This window comes from Lycorma delicatula, chromosome 2, assembly GCF_047948215.1.
Source record: "Lycorma delicatula isolate Av1 chromosome 2, ASM4794821v1, whole genome shotgun sequence".
Taxonomy (NCBI): Eukaryota; Metazoa; Arthropoda; class Insecta; order Hemiptera; family Fulgoridae; genus Lycorma; species Lycorma delicatula.
This window is the reverse complement of record NC_134456.1, coordinates 186624791-186646711: the sequence shown is the minus strand read 5'-3', so window position 1 is coordinate 186646711 and position 21921 is coordinate 186624791. Positions and strand designations below refer to the sequence as shown.

The following is a 21921-nucleotide window of genomic DNA, read 5'->3' as shown; positions in this document are numbered from 1 at the left end:
TTAAGAATAAAAAATCCCGTAGTATGCAGCGATGACAAACGTCACCGTCCTTTAGAATCCGTAACGTTAAAAGAAACATTCTGGAAATCAGTAATAAAAGGATGAGTCAAATTTACTTGTCACTTACTTGGGTGGATGTATAGTAATTTTCACGTTGTATACAATGGAGGGACCTCCGTGTAAAAACAGGGAAAATCATAATTATAGTATTTGACGCAGATTAGAGAGGTTAGAGAAAGAGACCGGCCTCATAATGTACTGAAGGTAGTAACGGGAGAGCAGAAAAGCGCGAAGGTGAAATAAGCTACTAAGCAGTATTGGAGTAAAGAAGAAGAAGGCTTCCTTAAATGAAGGTTTGTAAATTTTCTCGTTTCTTCCATAAGTTCTAATAAATAATTCATGGATCATTTACTGTTTTCTTCAACTGTCATTTCTATTTATTTCTTCATCTATCATTTTCAAAATTGTACTTTGTCTTTGAAACTCACCATTGGTTTTTCGTTGTACCACACGATTTTTTTTTAAATTTACATTGTTATTAACTAATTTTTATCGGTATGGAATCCTGCAACGAAAAGTCTTAACTTCCTGTCAAAAACTTGTTAACAATTTAATTGAGATTTATTAACATATTTTTTTTATAGTGTACAATTCTTAAATATTTGGATTTGAGATGTGGTTAATTGTGTTCTTTAATTATTACTATATGAAATGTATTACTTATAAATTAAATTTTATTTATTTTTAATTTGTTATCCATTTTAATATTTTTTAATGTTTATTTTCTTTTACTCTGCGTATTCTGCTTAACGCCACAATCCGGAGATCGGTTGGAACTGACTGTAAGAACATTTTCTGTTTTCTATCAATATTTTTAGCTTTTTTTTTTACAATTTGAGTGTATGTTCGTTCCTGTGTTTCAAAATGAATGTAATTTTTTCTGTTATCGGGAGTCGGATTCTTCTTTTACTCGCTATCTTTCCTTCTGAGATTTTGTCAATAAATAATTTATATGCTGATGTGGTCGATTCAGGCTTTCTTTGTTAGGTTATTTTCGATATTTTACTGCTACAATCTATTTTTTTAAAGATTTACTCATTTTTTATATTGATCATTCAAGATATCTTCCATATTCTCTAAATTCATGTCACATGTCTTTCTTTTGTCATCCATATCTCTTTATTTTTCTTTTTTCCCTGTTTAGCCTCCGGTAATCACCGTCAGGTATTACTTCAGAGGATGATATGTATGAGTGTAAGTGAATTGTAGTCTTGTACAGTCTCCGGTCGACCATTTCTTTGATGTGTGTTAATTGAAACCCAACCCCCAGAGAACACCGGTATCCACGTTCTAGTAGTATTCAAATCCGTGTAAAAGTAACTGCCTTTACTAGGATTGTAACGTTGGAACTCTGACTTCGAAATCAGCTGATTTTGCAAGACACGTTCACCACACATCAACCCGGTGGGTTCATACATATCTTTTGTCTTATTCATACTAAACGATTGTCTTAATGGTTTTCTATGTATGAATTTCTGTATGAGATATATTTTTATGACGTAATAATATTCTATACATGTTTAAAATATGAAACAAATATATTTAAACGTACATTGTAAGAGTATATTCGTGAAACAATGTTTTGGTTGAGGTATGCGTCGATAACGTTATGTATAAAAAGATCGAATGGAAAGCAATAAAAATGTACTGTATGTAGTTATTTCAAGGACTACTGTTGTATAGTTTTTTTAGTGGGTTAGGTTTTGGGGTGTGGGGAGCCGTTTCACCCCTATTGCATGATTATACTAACGTTGTTGTAGTAAGTTTAAAAGGCCGCTGGATTGCGGGGTTGCTGTCATTCATTTCATGGTCTCTGGTTCATTGACTTCTGGCGCGATGACCTTCTCGTAAAGTTCGTTTTAGTTCGCATTTTTCCGTCATTATTCGGATGCTGGCGGGCGAGCCTCCACGTCGGTCGCCCTCATTCCATTAGGAATGTGCCAACAGTTCGTTCTGCACCGCGCCCAGATAAATAACTCTTGTCTTTAGCTGAGCGATTTTGTATTTTTGTAATTTTATAATTATCTATTGATTGAGAATTGTTTTAGTGATTTGTGTGTGCTTGTGTGTTGTGTACTCTTTTATACAGTTTTTAAAAATTTCATATTATTTTAACATAATTATTGTGGAGTGAACATTGTATTTAGCAAATTTTTTTTGTAGGATTTGCAGATTTTATTAAAGAGTTGTAAGTATATTTTATATTTTACCGATTTTATTTATTTAACACTTGTATTTTACTTTATGCATTTAATTCTAAAATATTATCGATTAAAAAAATTAACATTAATAATTTAAATGCTTCTTTATTTATTTATTGAGAATTATCGGTTTTATTGTGAGTTCCGAAAAGTTGTTAAAAAGTAATAAAGTTATTATATTACACGTGTTTAAAATTTTCTCAGTTTCCTGGTTGAAATTCGCTATCCAGTGCTTTGAAAGGTTCTGAGGTTATCTTTAATTACGCGGATTTAATAACGGAAGATGAGTTTTTTTTGCAGATAACGCTACAGAGGGTTTTATGTTGTAGCAGTCGCGATTGTTCAGAATTGACAGTTGTTAACATTGGAATTTTTATTGGGGTGGGGTAAGACATTCTGTTCATCGTTGCAGCCTTAGTTCGTGCATAACTGTATGGGAGCGTCTTACGTGTGTCATTATTTGGTGTTATCAAAGCATTCGTTTAAGTTTTTATTTTGTATTTTTTTCAAAACTTTACATTATTTGTTTTATTGTATTCATATATTTAAGTCGGTAAGTTAATGATTATATATTTTTTATAAAGGATTTGAATGTCCATAAATTTTTAATTTAAAGTTAATTCATTGGTAAATTTCAAGGTTGAATACATTTAAAATTGGATTTACAGTGGCGGTACTAGTTAACAATGTAACTTCTTAAAATAAATCTATTTTTGTATCCGTTCCTGGAACTGTCTAACATCATCATAGTGTATGACTGGCTTAACAATTTTTTTTCGTATAAATTAATAGTTTTTAATAGTTTTCATTTTCCTAGTTTAATCATGAGTTATGATTTAAAAAAATGTTATTAGTTTTTTTTTTTAATTTTGTTGCTGTTATATTTTTAAAAATATATAAATATTCATATTAAACGTTTTTGTCATGGCCGCTGTATATCATGTCTGCACTTGTTTGTAATTAATATATAATTAACACCTACTACATTACTGTATTGTTTGAATTTTTTACTATTTTGTTGAATTACTGTATTGCTGAAATTTAGAACAATTTTAAGTAAATAAGTAATAAATAGCTCTCAAAAGGAAGTAAAATGTTCTTGATTAAGTAAAATAGTACCTTAAGAATACTGTTAAACAGTTTAAAACTAATTTTTTAATTATAGAGTTCACATCTATTATTTTTGACGTTTGAGATAGTGAAGCAAATATTTATTAGAATACGTATAGATTATAGTTAAATCTGTAATGTATGAAAATGACGATAGCTATGACATGATTTTTTTCGGTCCTTATACACAAAAAAAACTAGTGTTTCATATTTTTATGTATTGTTATTTTGCTTATAACATATTTCTGATGTGTATAGTTATTCATTTTTTTACGTAATCTAGTATATTCGTTATTAAAGTTTTCTTAGCTTGTAGTTCCTTTTTTACCACCTGAGTAAACAATACAGCTAACTCATTTCATCATGACGAAGTAAAATCCTTTTTTTCTCGTAACATTTACTTTTAATTAGCGTGGTTTGTGAAATTTAATATGAACTGAGACAGTAAAATTCTGTATTGTTATTCAAGTTTTTTTTTTTTACATCGTTTTACTGACACTCTTTATATGTATAGTATGTGTGGTTGAATGGCTCTTATTACACGAATATTAAATATTAATTTATCTGTGATTTAATTAAACCCCCATTTTCGTTCAGAAAAAAGTACGATTCATATGTATTTTTTAATGTTTTTTTTATTTTTAGTTCCACGTAATAAATTTCAATCAGGCCATCATTCTACTAGCATTTTTGTTCATTTTTTTTTTTAACCTTTTTCTCTACGTAATGAGCATGGCTAAAAACATTTTATATGTTGATTACGTAACAAAAGGAAAGTTTCTCTTATGTTTGTTGTTTTACCGTTTATTATTTAAATTAAAATTTTTTACGCTGTCATATGTAGATCGTAATTATGTTCTTCTTATTGATGAGATAAATATGTATAGCTCAATAATATCTCAAGTGATATCCCGTTTAAAATACAGTCGTGTTGGTTACTGTAATGGACAACTTATTTCAAATCTGATAGCGGAGATGTCATTTTTAAATTTTATTTGGTTGATTTAGGCAAAAAGGCTTAAAAATTATAATTATTTAAAGGTAACAACAACGATAAATTTATTACAAAAAAAAAAAAAGTTGTATAATAGTTAAAATAAATTATTGTCATGTTGACAGGTAGCAGTAAAGATCGGCTTTTATTTATTTATTAATTTTTATTAACATTAAGTGGTCATGTCCTCTTTGTAAGCATCAGTTAGTATTGATTTATACGTTTCGTTGTATAGAATCGTTAAATATTTTATGTAAATAATTAGATTTCTTTTGTGTATATAATAGCATGTCTTCTATCTTAATTAAAAAAAAAAAAAGAAATAATAAAAAAATACCGCTTTGTGAAAGGCAATTCTCGTTTGCTACGACAGTCTTTCTCAACTTTGTGAAGGTAAACTAAATGTGCAGCAACTGACGTGTAAGCTTAATATTGCTTATGAAACAAACTATTGTTTTTGTTCTGTAGTAATCTTCGATTATTTTACAGAAATCTCTTCCTTTTTTTCATTAGGTTAATTATTATTTTACAAAGGTTAGTTTATATATCTGTATTATTTTCTATTTTTTTGTTGTATAAAACAGTATTTTATTTATTGAGATGTAATATTCCTTTGAAAACAACTTATTTTTTGAGCGTGCGCGTGATTTTGCTCTTCCTTGAGCCTGGTATTACCGAATCTATTTTTCTTATACCTTTGTGCATTTAACGTAAAAAAAATTGTATCTACTACAATTTATTTAGTGTGATAAATCTGTTTAAAATGTTACATGTACCTTTATTTTCTTGTCATTTGATGTTGAATTTTTTTTCTGTGGCAGGGATTTTCTTGTTTGTTTCGTAATCGATAGATAAAGGTATTATTTTACACCCTACTTTTTCTACAAAAAAATACTGATTACCGTACTCTAGTCAGTAAAAAAAATAAACAAATAATTGGTTTTCTGTATTTCGTAAAGCATTTAGTTCATTAATGTATGAACCAGTTCATTAATGTATGGATTAACTATAATATAACATTTAAAAAAAAAAATTTCTATTTTATTTTTACGGCTACTTCTAGAATACATCAAAGATAAAAGATGAGTTGAATGATTCATAATGTAAAATAATATTTATCAAGAAATTTTATGCCTAATTTTCGATTAGAATTATTCTCCTATTTTTCCGTTAGAACACGTCCCATTAGTGTATGGAATATACATTTAAGTAATTCAAGCAGTAGCTTCAAGTTGTCTGAAACATTATTTTATAAAAATAAGTTTCTATTCGTTTCTCTTTTCATTTACATTATGTGTCCGTCTTATTTACTTTGATTTTAGAAGGTTGTAATAATACTGTATATTTTACAGCGTAAGTAACTGTAGACTTAAATACCCCCGGAAAGAGAGTCAATTTTTAATGTAAATAAATGATGGCCATACATATAATCTTTGCCTATTCGTTAGACTGTTTCAACATTTAATATTTTTTATGCCATACATAACGTACAGCAATCCGTTGTATATTTAGAATTTCTGGAAATTTATGTTTGATCGGTAAAATTGATATATAAGGTTTTTTAATACATATATTTCTGAATTATAAAAAGATTGTTATTTAAATTTACTAAACATTCATTATAATCATATTAGATATTACGTAGGATTTTAAATCCTTCGTAATATCATCCTGTCTAATAGCATTTCAATTTTATTGCACGATTTGGATCATTAGATGTAAACTTAATGCACGATCAGGTTCAGTTTTAAGTCTGATGGTTAAGCAAAACTGATATACGGTAGCTTATTATATATTCTGTTTTGCCCAGAAATAGAAGTTTCTAATTTTCGTTTGAGTAACCCATTTATTCCATTGAGATTATTCCCTCCCTGTGGAATTCCTGTATTAAAGTGTTATAGATTCTGTCTGCTGTCTCCGGTGATGTTACTTTTACTTTGATTGTGTTTTTCTCGTACTTTTAGTGAAATGTATCCTTCAAGATTTTGACTACTTTCTGCTTTCTTCTTCTTCCTACTAGTCCTGTACTAGTAGGCAGAGTGATAACGATTGATTCGTTTTTATTTCAGAATATATGTGTTACTGCGCGGGCGCTTGTTTGGGTGTGTGTGTGTGTGTGTGTGTGTAAGGTTTAAAAGAAATGTATACTGTTAATTATAACTATGTTAAAAATTTTGCAAGTTTTAAAGGTTTAGTTAGATGATAAATAATTTTAAATGCTAATTAGACTAATACCATATAAGAAAACGCTTTTATTGTTTATTCATCATTTTAATTATCGTCTACATAATTTAGAAATAAACTGATGACATTGCATTTTACCGTGAAAGCACTGTATTCCCGGCGTTCGTTGCTGGTGCAGTTTTTTAATGGGTTTCAGATTAATTATTATTAATCCTGTGTGTTTTTAAAATGCAATTTTTTTAAACATTTATTTCTAGTTTTTGTTCGGTAATCGAACAAGAACAAGCTAACTTCTTGTTCTTGTCTAATTTTTTAGTTAAAATTAAAATAAATATTCTCATTTTTTTGAAGATTATTTTATTCTTGCACAAAAAAAAGGTTTCTAAATGAAATAAAAAGTGTGTTTGACGACTGGTATTTTCCCTTCGCCCAATTAAGTTTTTTTTATTAACACTGCGACTCTATCCGCAATATATTTTATTTAGAAAATTATTTACTTCGTGTTCCAATTCGGGCAAAAAAAAAGAATATCAAGGCGTCCTTCAAATATTTTCAAATTCTTTTTCATTAGTAGAATAGTATAATAGTATAATTGCTGTATAATTTTCATCTGGTATAAAGAAGAATAATTCAATTTGTATTTAATTGCTTCATTTAAAAGAGTAGGCGGTAAAATTTAATCAAATATTTAGTCAAATCTTAATACTTAAAATTAAGTAAAAAGATCTACAGTATTCCAATAAAATAAATTTTCTGTATAAAAAATTTATAATAATACGCTGTATATATTGATATAAAAGAATAAAGTTAGATGATTTGTATTTATGTGGAATAATAAAAATAAGCTTAATTAATGATTACAGTAGAAAGTTTGCTTTCGCGGTAAAACATTAAGTTAGCAAAAACTGACTTCTAAAACGACTTTTGTTACGGGTGCTGCGTTTAAATAAATTGTAAGTGATTCTTTAAAAAGTGATAAATAATTAATGCAGTTCGGATTATTTTATATAGAAAGGATTTAAGGTCGTTGACCTGTGTAAGACTGTCCTTTGTTTGGGCGTAAAAAACTCGTATCTCATGGATGACTTGTACCGGAATGCAAATGTGAGAGTTGTTGCAGATAATACAGGTACTGGGTGGTATTCGGAGAAGGGGTAGCGGTTTGTACTGTACATTATGAAAGTGTATAGCCTACATACTGGCCAGTATTAATACTAGTAAGAATTCACTTAGTAGAAATTAGTTACGTTGGTTTTATATATAATATTCCTTTTTCTTTTCATATTACATTGTGAATTAGTTGCTAAACAAAACAGTCAGCAACTTTTATTATATATCACTATTCCACTATACGAAACTGACTACAACGTCCTGCTGTGTCCTGCCTTAACGCTGTAGTTGTTATTTAAGTCTCAAGATTGCAGCTTTCTCTCAAAGCTAGATCCGGTATTGAGAAGGTCGTTGCCTCACATATCTTGAGAATAGATCGTATATTTAAACAATTAACACCTACTTCTACATTTGAAAAGGAATTAGTGTATAGTGATCTATTATTAGTTCTATTGTTACATATACGAACACACACATACAGACACACACACACACACACACACACACACACACACACACACACACACACACACACACACTCACTCACACTCACACAGAGAGAGAGATAAAGAGAGAATTCGAGATTTAATGTTCGTAATTTGTCTTATTTGTGGTTAGTTTGCTGACTGCTTCTTCAGACGGTGTCGGATTCGATTTCCGGCAAGGGTTTGGTATGTTTTTTTAACTTATCCATTTTTACTTTCTTGTACGAAGTACAAGGAAGTATTGTAATCGTGAAAAATTTCAGTTTTCAGATTTCAACGGAAATTTCCATTTTCACCATCCCTGAATCCATTTTGACTAGTTTCGGCGTGACGTCTGTAAGTACGTATGTATCTCGCATAACTCAAAAACGATTAGCCGTAGAATATTGAAATTTTTGTTTAGGACTGTTGTTGCACAACATCTAGTTGTGCACGTCCCGTTTTGATTGCAATCGACTGGACCAAAAATGTCCAAAAAAGCCCAAAATCCCCAAAAAATGGCTTTTGGAGTTTTTATTAACTGCAGTAATAAGCTTACATTGAGTTTCAACGACATATTATAATTGGTACGTATTTTCATTGGTTCCAGAGTTGCAGTCAAATAAAATTTTAATTAATGGAAATTTTGGATCTTAGAAGGCACGTCGGTCGAATCAGACTTTATTTCTTTTTTTTTTTATTTAAATATATTGATTTATTAATAATTAATTATTAACCCCCGATTGTAAAAAAATTACATAAATAATTACAAAAAAAAGAAAAAAATGTATGTGATTTAATAGGCGTACAAGGAAGTCATGTAGTGTCCACATCAGATTTTTTCCAAAACAACGTGTAGAAACATTTCCTGGATGTAGTATTAAAATAAAATATAGAATAAAAATTATCCTATACAAATTTAGAATACTTTAATTAATAATTGGTTTTTTATTATGATATTGTGATTTTATAATTTTTATCATCTTGATGATATTAAGTAAATAAATATAATTACAGGAACGAGAATATTTATGATATTACAGTAAATTAATTCTAATAGTTCAATTCTAAAATTACAATAATTTTTTTAACTGAAGTTTTCCTAGTACGTATTAAAAAAAAACCGTTCTAGCATAGTACTCGGGTTGATTTTCATGATATAAAATTATTAAATAGAAAAATAATTCCATAACATGTATTTTTATCAGTAGTGTATAATTTTACGTAATCTGTTGAGTATCGAAATTAATTATTACTAAAAAAAAATTGTCCAGTATTTTTATCGGAGAAGAAATTAATTTCTTTTAACACATGAAAAGCACGTAAAAATCACATGTCGATGAGTGATTGTAACAAAATAGTTTTATTTATTTATTTTTTGTCGCTTATAATTCGATGGATCGATACATTCTTGCATAGATCTCATCCATTACTTTCTTTATTGTATTTTATCCTTTTCATTTCATTGAACATGTTCGTTGTACATCTTTCGTTATTTGTTTTATGTAAAATGACAGTTTTACTTGACTTGTGGTGATAGTTCATGAACGAATTCTTTTCTGTCTTTAATTTGGTTACCTATGTTTATAATTTTTTTTATAGACAGACAAGTTTATATATATATATATAAATAAATAAATATACATACATACATACATATATACATATATATATATATATATAAACATTGTCCATTCGCATACGTCATTTTGTGAATTTATAATTGTTTTTCACTTTTTTTATACGTGAAATTAAGTAATTGGATGATTATGCCGGCATAGTTTCTTACGTACGGGCACATGAATAAATAAAAGTCCGTAGATTATTTTATATGTAAATTAGCGTAATGCGTTGTTGTTTATGTCTATACCTGACGCAATTCATTATTTGTCAATTGTGTGGCAGGCTGAAGCCTATATTTATATTTACTGTATAATTTAGTGAATTTATAATGCACACGGTTTTGAAGTAGTAGTTAAACGGTAATTTTAATTTTACATATTTATACAGTAAAAACAGTAATTACGTTGTATTTTATAAGGTATCTAGGCGATTGCTTGCTAGACAAGAGATTGAAAGAGAAATCCTTGAAGTTATAAAATTGATTTTATTTGGCCGAATCGCCTACCTCTTTTAAACTATTGCTCACTTAAGTGTTATTGATTTTTTAATGAATTCGATTCAGTTTGAAGTCTCTTCGAACCATATTCTATTTTGTAGCTGTTATGTCAACTAATTATTAATAGAACGAATTAACTGTTTTTTTTATAAAGTAATTTCTGTATTATTTGGTAGCAGCTGTGCATTGAATTAAAATAAATATTGTCGTATTTTGTTTGCTTAAAAGTGGTCTGCATAAGTCTCTTAATTTAGTTACTGTTAATTTTTTTTGTTATTTTTTATAAATCAGTCTTTTCTCAGTATACGTAGTTCTGCTGTTTGCTCGGTTCAATATGACCCGATGTGTATTTTTCCTGATGTCTCAAGAGCTCTTATTGGTGACAATGTTCATGATCATTTAGGCTTTAGATAGGTTTGTGCACTTTGGGTACCGCACGTCTTAACGGAACGTCAAAAAAAAATCTGAATGGGAGCTGCTGTGGAATTTTTGATCCACTGCACAGAAAAAGGTGATGAGTTCCTTAATTCAATTGTTACCGGCGATGAACCATGAATTACGTATTTCACCCCAGAGAGAAAACGGCAATCAAGTGAATGGCGTCATCCTCAATCACCAGCAGACCAACAAAGGTCAAGCCACAGCCTTTTGTATGGAAATTGATGGCGACAGTCTTTTGGGATCGGTTTGGCATACTGCTGATTGATTTCATGTCACGTGGAACGAGTAGAAATACAGAAACTTACTGCGAAATTCTACGTAAGTTACGTAGAATTTCGTAGAATTTTCACAGTAAGCCGCAACATAGGCGGCTGACCGGTGGCGTCGTCCTGCTGGACGGTAATGTCAACATGTTGCGGGTCCGACACGTGATTTACTGAGAACATTTGCAAAGGAAATTTACAATCACCCACCATATAGTCCGGACTTAGCCCTTTCTGATTACCTTTTGTTTCGGAAATTGAAAGAATTTTTGAGTGATTAGCAATCGCGGGTGACGATGAACTTCATTTTTAAGTTGTTAATCAGTGGCTGAATGGACTGGCGGTAGAAGAATACGACGACGGATATTGAAGCTAGTGTATCGTTACGAAAAATGTCTTAATTCATGTGGCGATTATTTAGAGAAGTAGTATGAGGCATGTAGTTTAAGAGAAATAAAAATATTTATAAAATTTTCAGAATAAATTGTTTTAGAATGAAACGGTCTTTACTTTAGAGATAACCTCTCGTATAAATGTAAATGAAGTGTAGTCTTTTACAGTCTCGATCATTCCTGAGGTGCGTGATTAATTGAAACCTAACCACTAAAAAACACTGGTATCCACGATCTTATTATTCACATCCGTATAAAATGTAACTGCCTTTACTAGGAATTGAAACTTACAACTCTCGACTTTGAAATCAGCTGATTTGCGATAACGAGTTCACCAATAGACCTACCCGTTGGGTTTAGATATTTTACCCGATTGGATCTAAATATCTCACTTAATTTCCTTCAGATACGTATTCTTGTAATGAAAGCTCCGTATAGTTTCTTTCTTCACAATTTTTAGCGCTCAACCCTTGTTCGGGAAATCTTTTCCTTTTTCCGTCCATAATTTTTGTGTTTTCTGCTGCCTTTTATTCCTCGTAATTTGCCCGTAGTCACTTTCCTTTCCATCACTCTCGGAATCAGGTATTTCGTTCATTATGGCATTAACATTTTTAATCGCTGTTACGATTTAAATAGTTTGTTTGCGATTAGGAGGCGTGTGTGAGAGAAAACAGTTGTAGGTGCGTAAAGCTTCGCGACAAGTGTTCTAACCAGTTGGAGCAAAAATTCCTTTTTTCAAATAATATTTTATTTTAAAAAATATTTCTATTTAACCAAAATATAACCTTTTTTTTAAGCGTAATCAATTTAATACAATGCGCTGTTTACTCAACAATTTGAATATTCTGATGCGCAAAATTAAAAAAAAAAAAAATGCTGTGCAACTTATAATGGTAAATAAAATATTCAGCATTTAATGTTCATTACCAAGATATATGTTCTTTAATAAGGCATTAAAGTACTGGACATTTAATTGCTATCCTACTATAACTATGACAATCATAGTATCTCCTGTTAATAAACCATATTTAATACAAATTTATAGTATTTACTGAATTGTTTATTATATGCCCCAAATTTTAATGTATATGAACGTTCCGAGAAAAATAATTTGTTGTTATTAATTTTTTTTTAAATAAAGGAATTTCAGAAAATGACACGTGCGTATATATTGCAGTTAAAAGTCAATAAACTTTTAACGAGACGGTACACCAGCACCATTGTGGTAAAATGTTATTATAAACTTTAATATCTCTTGTGAAAGTAGAATTAAGAAATATTAATATTAAAAATATTCCCGACTTGTTTTGAAGTTGTTTTTTTCCTCATCAAATACTTTTGTTACTATATATTAATATTATTATTTAATTTGATAAAACGTTTTGTATCTCTGAGTAGCTGTTTTATAGTATAATTATTTTAAAAACTTTCTTTAAACATTCCTGTCGATTTTCAGTTAAACCTTTCACTTTGTTAGATGAACAAATCATCATTTTATATATAAAAAAAAAAATCACTTGTTGCTTAATAACAATAATAATAATAATGCGTTTTGTGTTATGTATATTAGTTATTACCAATCACCGATTATTAATCGTATACATTAGTAATTTACCGCTTTAAAGTAAATGAATTATAATTTTACTTCCGAGAAAACTAGTTTTGTTGCATCATCAATTACAAATAACTTTAAATTCTATTAATCTGATAGCGAATATTAAGGAGAACTTTCTAGGGCGACAAATCCGGAAAATAATTGAAAAATTACCCAAGAAAAAATATTTTAACAATGATTCAGTTATTGTGAGAAGTTTGTACTGTAGGAAATTCTTAATTTCATTATGCTTATTTTCGACAGAAGCGTGCGACACCAGTTTACTAATAATAGACATTACAAACCGACTGTACTAATCTACTAATATAAATACGCAAACATACATAAATATTGATAATAATGAATGCTTAACTCAAGCGTAAAGTGTTATACAAGCATAAAGTATTAAAAAAAATCGGATTTCACTGTAAGTCGTAGATTTTGTGCAGTTAGTCCCAAGACTTTTAAAGGAGGTGGGAATATTGATATAACACAAGGATGTCAAAGTAATAGCATTGACAGGTGTGTGTGTGTGCGCGCGCGCGCGCATATGTGTTTTTGTTCGTTTGTAATGCTATTTTTAAACTAACGGCTGCAAATAAGGGGGTTCTTTCTACAGGAAGGAGACAACTTGGCTGGCGGTGGGATGGTATAGCAAAATTATGGTGGTGAGAAGTTGAATTGGTTGTCACATTCTTTTTATTAGTATTTTTTTTATCAAGGTTATTTTAACGATTCTTTATAATTCTTTTTTGTTTGTATTTTACTACCTTTAAATGTTTTTTATTTTATTTTTTTTAATTATTAAAACCTTGATTTAACAGACTATAATAGAATGTTCGTCCGTGAAATTGAATATCCGTTAAAAGTAAAAAATAATCCGTGAATAAAAATAAGTTTCTTAGTGTTCGCTAAGAGGTGTTGTGTTCATTAATTTTTCCAATATTATAAATGTGCATTCCCGTCTTATATTGTATGTATTCTTTTTAATATTTATTATTTAACTTTTTGTCGTATTTTAAAAAGAATATCCAAAATAATTGATCCGATTAAAATGATATTTGTCAGCGGTTTTCTTATTTGTCAGCAAAGAAAGAATATCAGATTAAATATTATGCGCGGTGGAGATGGAGTCTCTGAAACGGCTGTTGAATTTCTATAAAGTACCAAAAATTGAATTTGTCTTTTCTTTTTTAGATAAATCCTAAGTAAAGATTTAAAAGTTTTGATTTCAAAGACCTTATTTTGGTTAATATTAATCACGAAATTCATAACCAGATAGTTTCATATTTTTAAGCGTTATTTATCATATTGTTTTAAATGTATTACTTAATCTTAAATAGCTTAACTTTTATAATTTTAAAAAAGAAGACACGCTTTGTTGACTTCGTTACGTATTCAGTGTTATAAATTAAATTTCAAAGGAAAGTTATATGAGCAGATTTTATTATAATTTTAAATTTATTATTACGCGATAACATCCGAGCAATTAGAAACAACGATACCAAATTCCTTATGTGCAAACAAGTAACTTATATAGCTGTTAGGAAAATTATTAATATTATGAATTAAATCACCACAGAAGGTTTCAGAGAAGCTTGTAAAAGGGAATTTGGTAGCGTATGAAAAACGGTATGCCTGACTAGAATTCGAACCTGGGACCTCCGGGTGTAAGGCCGAGACTCTATCTTACCCCCGCGGAGATATTATATTCTATAGATTTATTTAATTTAAAATGTGTCATAATAACTATCACGATTACTCAGGAAATCCTCGGTTCTACGATTTAGTTATTATTACGTTATAGAATTCTTATGATTTTTTTTTTTAATTTTTAACTTTTATTTTTCAATGGAGGAAATACTGTGTATTTATTTTTATCTTTACAGTTATTTGGTTTATTAATTTGTTTCTGTTAGTTTTATGAAAGGCGATAATGAAATTAACTGCATCGTATGCATCCAACAGTATTTTATTTTAACTGTATTTTTTTCAGTTTGTCATTATTAATGAACGGCAATTGTAGGGAATATGAATGAATGAATGAATGATGAATAAAAAAGACGATGGATGATGTATTTTTAATGTACTGTATTGCGAACTGTTAAATGCATTCAGTTATAATGAATGCAGTTAAAAAGAATGGAATTTATTATTATATTTTAAGTTTACTTTACCTTAAATAGATAGCAGTAATTGATTGTATGTGCGAGCAGTGCGGTAGTATTTGTGTGTTCAGGTCGCCTACTTTCTAAATTATTCCGACAATCAGACGGTCGGACGGACAGATAGACAGAAAGACAAAGATTCCTCTCACTTCTTCCTATCTTTTCTACTATAATTATAGACAATATCTATTTCTAATACATTTTTCTATACAATTGATAAATTTTATTTCTTACTTTTCGTTATATGTTGCATAAATTTTACTTTATAAATGTGTAGTTATTATATTATTTCGCTACAAGTTTGTTACAACTTAATAGAGTTTAACAGATAGCTTTGGAAAGTCACGATTATTTTCAGCTCTCAATCTACTCCGTTGCTGAAACTATCCCTTTTCCTTTCTCCTTCTCCTTTTTTATTCTTATTCATTACCCGATTCCCTTTATTAGACCGTTATTTTTTTCTTTCTTCCTCTCATTGTTTTTAGTGAAGGCGAACACACACACACACACACACACACACACACACAGATACACGCGCGCGCGCGCGGTAGTATAAAATGTATTGTACGTTGAATAACTAATATAATATTATTTACTACGGTATGTTGCGTTGAACAAATGGTGTGCTTAGTTTTGTACCTTTCATTCATTCTTCTGTTTTTATTCTTTGCATACGCGCATACATACATACGTAAATACATTCTCCTTTTAGTTCAGGCTTTGCTATGTGGAGCGAATATTTTATATTCCTTTCTACTTATACATATTGTATCTATTGTATATTGTGTTTATGAATGTATGCATATATTTTTTTCTTGTTTTTAACTATAATACAATACAATAATTTATGCGGCATAGGCTATTTATTTGTAGAAAGTTTCTGTAGTTTGCATTGTACGTATGTAATTCTTGATTTTTTTTTAAGCTACTTTTACAGAAACTCAATTTAATTGCTCTCTTGTATTTTCTTTCTATGTACATTTTTTTTTTAATGGATGGTTCTTAAATTTGTTTCTTTTGTATTATCTTTCATAATTATGGAAGTTCCTATTTTTATATAAATTTTACTTATTTTTTTTACTTTCATAGTACTATCTCTTATTATTGTTATAATAATAATAAAATAATAATAATAATAATGTCTTATCTTTAGAGACAATATCATAAGAAAAACTACTCTTTCGAAAATTTTCAAGAAAGTTGATTTTACGTATCACTGTTTATTATTTACGTGATCATTTTATTTCCTCTTAATTATTGTTGTGTATTTATTTGTTACTAAATCTAAGATAATGTTTTTTTTAATATTTATTTATTACTTGAATCGGTAATATTCTTATAATTAGAATTTGGAATAAAATTATTGAAAATTTCCTGTTTAGTAAGTATTTTTTGGGGGTGGGAGTGTTGCTTTGTTATAAATTCTTCCATATTTATTATAGGGTTTTTAGGTGTTCAGTAAAGTGTCATCTGCTGTTAAATTTATTATTATTGTAAAGTATTTATTTATTCTTTACAATTAGATTCGAAAACTGATGACGTGTAACAACTATTTTAGAGACGTTTGTTAGGTTAACTGTGGGTTCTGTACTAAAGGTGTTACATGTAATATTTAATTTAGGGATTATTTATTCATATATAGTCGTATTACAAACGTGAATTAATATTTGAAGGTCACTTGCTATGATTGTTAAGGAATTCTAAAGCTTGTGTTGATTTCTGCTGCTATTGGAGTACAAATCATAAAAGTGACCAACTTATAATACTGCTCATGCTTTTTATCTGTATATACATTTTTTTATATAGGTAAGCTTTTTTGAACAGATACAACGGGAAGAACATTTATTTAGGTTTAGAACATTTATTAGCGCTTAAATACTGGTTTTCTTATTTCCCAATCAGATGAATCGGATGAATGAAATGCTACACAGTATGTCTGAAAAGTTCCCGAACTAAATTTCTGTAGTCGATACAAGTAGCCCTATCTCTCGGACAACCAAGGAACTATTTAGTACGACATCTTATGAGTGTGTGTACAAAATTTCATCCCGTTTCGTCACTCCAGTCTCGAGTTATATTCGGCCGCGTACATTGTGTTCATGTGACCTTGTGCGAGCTCGCATATAGAACAGAGAAGCGCGATAAAATGTTGTTTTCGACTTAAAAAATCTTTCGTTGAAACTTATTCTATGATACAGCGAGCATTCGGTGATGAAACCGCATCTCGTACTACAACATACGAGTAGTGGAAGCAGTTTAAAGTCTGTAGAGAGTCGTTGGATGACGACGAATGAAATGGGAGACCGTCAACAGCTGTTCACAACGAAAACGTTGCAAAAGTGCGCGCGCATCTGGTCAAACTGTCCCAACTGGTCAAACCGTGAATTCTAAATTCTATTTCGAAATAATGAAACGCCTGATGCTTCGCATTCGTCGAATCCGGCCCGAGTACCGGGATCCGGGCAGTTGGACTCTTTCACGACAATGTCTCGGCACACATGGAAACAGTTTTAACACGTTATTACGCCGCAGATCAAATCACCGTCTTATCCTATCCGCCTTATTCACCCGACTTGGCTCCAGCAGACTATTTTTTGTCCCCGAAACTCAAGTTGAAGATGAAAGTCCGCTTTTTCGACGACATTCCGGCCTCCAAAGGGCTTGCACCGAGCAGTTGAAGGCGATTCCACAAAGTGATTTTCCAGAGCGTTTGATGGGTTGTATCGGCACTGCAAAGAGTATATAACTAGAGAAGGGTCTTATGTAGAGGGTTGATGTGAGTAAATTTGTTTTTATCTTTAAATGTGTATTTTTATTAATTTAGTTCGGGAACCTTTCAGATATACTTGTATGTATCCGGTTACCACAATCAACGTCCTCTTGCTATCTGATGTTTTTAGTTTAAATATCTAGAAAATTCTTTCCGTGTAACACATTTTCATCTGCAGGGTAGATTAAATCTCTTAATGATAAGTGTGCTTTCAATTAATTTTGGATTCAGGTTAACAACGACATTAATAATGATGTGATTAGATGTATTAAAATTTGCTGCTGATGCCGATGCCACCATTGTTAATTCAATAGGGACTGTGGATCACAGCCAGCCCTGAACTCAGCATTAATATATTCGTAAATTCTGTGGATACTCGGATGGAACGGTATTCCATAATATTATATTTTATTGTAGGGCTCTTGTTCGCAAAAGTGTATAGTTATCTGGCTGTACATAGGATTGGATTATGTTGTCGGTGTACCTTGTATGAGGGATAAAGCAGATGAACTAGTTTTTACAATAAAATGTCGTAGTAGTTTATTTTTTCTTACATTTATATAACACAGAAGTTCCACTTGGCCACAAGATAGACATTTTTTACGCATTTCTAACACGAATAAAAATAAAAATTAGAACACCATATGAGTGTACGGCATGCCATTATAAAGCTACAGTAACACAATTGTGTTGTGTCGAATGTCACTGTATATGCTCTGTGTAGTAGTAATTATTTCGTGGTGTTCAAGGAATTAACTTTTGGCTATTCATCGCAAAACATAAAAGAGATGCCAGCTAATGATAACGTCGTAATTAATTTTAAATGTATGGTATTTTACTGTTTTATTTATATCGGCAGTTTTTCTTATGTAATTTCATTATGTAATAAACATATGTTTAATTGATTTAAAAAAATGAGGATTGTAATGTCGGGTGATGTAATTATTTTTGTTATTATTTTAACATTTCTTTTTGATTGTGTAATTTAGTTAAAGTTAAGTAACTAAGTAAAGTTCAGAGCTGTATATTTCTTATCTTCAATATTAATTTATGTATATCTAAATTGGAAGAGTTTTTATTTTTATTACTGTTTTTAATAATGTAATTTTATACTGTTAATTAGACGGGTACGTTCTGATTTTGTTCATGATGTAATGCAGTTAAAAATATACAAATTTTCACATTATTATTATTATTACTAAAATGAATTAAATTTCAAAGGAAACTTTTTTTTAGCGGTTACAAAAAGGATTGAATAATTTTTTTACACAATTATTACTCTCGTATTGCGGTTAAGGTTTCGTGTTTTGTGATTCCAACATTGTGTTGCTGAACTTTTAGTTGTTGGTTTATCGAAACAACTGAAAATAATTTACTACGGATTCACAGTATGTGTTTAAAAGGGAGAAAACATAATTATATGATTTCATGAGAAAAAACATCCTGAGAAAAGTTGATAGTCTTATTTCAGTAGTTTTTCAGAATGGTTTCGTTTCTTTTTTTATTGGTAGTATAGAAATTCTACAATTTTATTGTTAGAACCGTTTAATGTGTATTTTTGTTCGTTTATTTGTTTATTTTTACTCAGAAACCCTAAAACAAATTAATTATCGTGTTATTTTCAAGCCGTTATCATATAATAGCTTATTTAATAACTAATAAGATGGATGAATTAATCATTTTGCGATAAGTATTCCCTAATACGGAGCCTGTTTGTATACTGAGTTGGCTGTCCGATATAAAACTCAAACGTCAATTTAAAATCCGGTTCTGACTGGTGTTTGACTATTTTTGAATATACTTTATTCTTGATTTTTTTTCTCCTAAATAAATTGTAAGAAAGTTCTGGTAGTAATTTACAACATATTTAAAACATAACAATATAATATCATTTGTAATGATTCTTGTCTTAATCGGCATTTAGAATTATGTAAACAAACAGCTGTGGATATATTTTCTACAGGATGGAATATGTGTGAATACGAATATATAATGGAACACCGTAATGCTGGTGTTCAGAAAATGTTTTTACGTGAACAATTTTTTTGCTGTTGCTAAATTCTCTAAATAATAATCCCTTAGAAAGTTCTTTATTTATTTTTTTATATTTTTCGCAATTAGGGTGTGACTTCAGGACTTTTTGTTTTCCAAAAAAATATATATCTATCTTGTTTGCGACTTTCAAAAATATTTATATTTCGAATGTTGAATGGTATTTATGAATTAGATTAAATTGCGTGTAAAAAATATAGTAAAAAATAATTGTAATGTTTTCAGTTTGCAGATTCGAAAAATAAAAAATAAAATTCCATTATTTACTTTTTTCATCGTGAAAAGGTTTTTTTTATTCTAACAGCAGTAATGGTGACTGGACGTTCAATTAGAAAACTATAAAGAACACACATTTTTCCTACGGAATTTTTCTAAGCCTTGAGAATTAGAAAAGTACATCTATAATATTTACTGCATAATGATTCCTTGCTACATAAAACGCCTGAATTTTGATCTTCCATATTTATTTTTTTATGAACACGACGCCGACAATGTTTCTTCAATTAGGTTAAAAGCCTACATGCTGCTCTTTTTTGCCGCGTAATAAACCTTTTTCCTTATAAATTCTTTCCTTCTTTTCACTTTAATTTTATTAAAATTTTGTTTGTTATTTTTTAATTCGCCATATCTTGTGTTAAAATTTATCAAATGATTTTATTTAGAGCACGAAGCTGAAAAAGAAATTATTGATTGTTTTCTTTAGAATTTTTTTTTAATATTCGAATTAAGAATTTAGGGTTATCTTAATTTGCCATCTTAATATGCATTTACAAATTTTATCTTTTAACTGACTTACGTATGGAGCCGTAAAGAGTTAACCCGAAAGGAAAAAATAATGAGATTATTCTTACATCGTAAGTTTCTTTACACAAAACAACACGTTTTCGCGTATCTTCATATTCAGTTTATCTTGTCAGATGTTAAAAAATAAAATTAGTAGAACTACCTAAGATTAACTGAAATATCTTTGTCAGTAGGCAAAAAATTGTATCCTTAATACACAATAAATTTATATTGTATTATTTTGTATTTTTATAAGTCGTTTGCATGTTTTAGTTACTTAATTTTTGTAATTGTTATTTGGTTATTATTTACTTCTAAGATGGCCAAATTGTTTTTTTATTTTATCATATTTTGCTATTGCCTGATATTTCTGAATTATGTACAAAGGTAAAAATTTATTATATGTATGTACATACTTAAGTTCATAATTTAGGTATTTAGGTATGTACAAATTTTATTATCTTTTTTTTTGTATGCTATTAAGAGTCCATGTTTCTGTTATTAAATTCTGTTGGTTTAATTTAGTATTGATTTATTTTCTATTTATTTAACAAAATTATTTATTGTATGTCAAACATAAGATAGTTATTTTTTCGATCCCAATCTTTTGTCTTTTACCCCAGTTTTCTAGAAAACTACTAATTATACAATTCTGGGACCTATTTTATTCATTTTTTCAAGTCAGATTTAATATAAAACCACTAATTTTATTTATTAATCTGGCTTCCGAGAATTACAGTCTGGCTTAATTTTACCGAAGGCGCAGAAATCAGGGCGAAATCTTTCGCCAGCCAAAACTCGCTAACGAAGCGATTCCCGAACCTCTATTTTATTTTCACCATTAGAACATATCGTGAAAGTTTGTTACATTCCTAATGAATCATTCATTCTATCTATATCCTTCACGAGTAATTTAATTTGAATAGCATTTTATGTTAACGTTTAAATTTTATTTATGTTTCATGGTATTATATATTTAAATTATATTTTCTTGTTATTTTTCGTTCGTGTGCGTGTGTGTGTTTCTTTAGCCGCTAAATTACAGTCAGAATTAATATTAACTTATTTACCATTAATGTTAATCAGGCGTGTTTAATTATTGGGTAGTTTTGATTTTTATAATTATTCCAATCTTAATTCAATGTGGAAATTATTTTGAGCCAGCAGTTTCCTGTGATTTATATCTTAAAGATACTGAATTAAAAATAGGACCTTT

The 21921-nt window shown here is 29.4% G+C and overlaps 1 protein-coding gene across 5 annotated transcripts in view; it reads left to right on the top strand.

Moving 5' to 3' along the window:
- mtgo (miles to go) overlaps positions 1–21921 on the top strand; it is a 570373-nt gene that overhangs the window by 361846 nt on the left and 186606 nt on the right. Inside the window, exon 1 of one of the 5 annotated variants that reach the window (XM_075356875.1) lies at positions 1992–2248. The exons of 3 other annotated variants lie outside the window; for them this stretch is intronic. The gene's annotated coding sequence lies outside the window, so the exon portion shown is untranslated. Of the gene's footprint in view, positions 1–1991; positions 2249–2662; positions 2815–21921 lie in introns of those variants that run through there. One more of the 5 variants, XM_075356876.1, reaches the window with a different exon arrangement.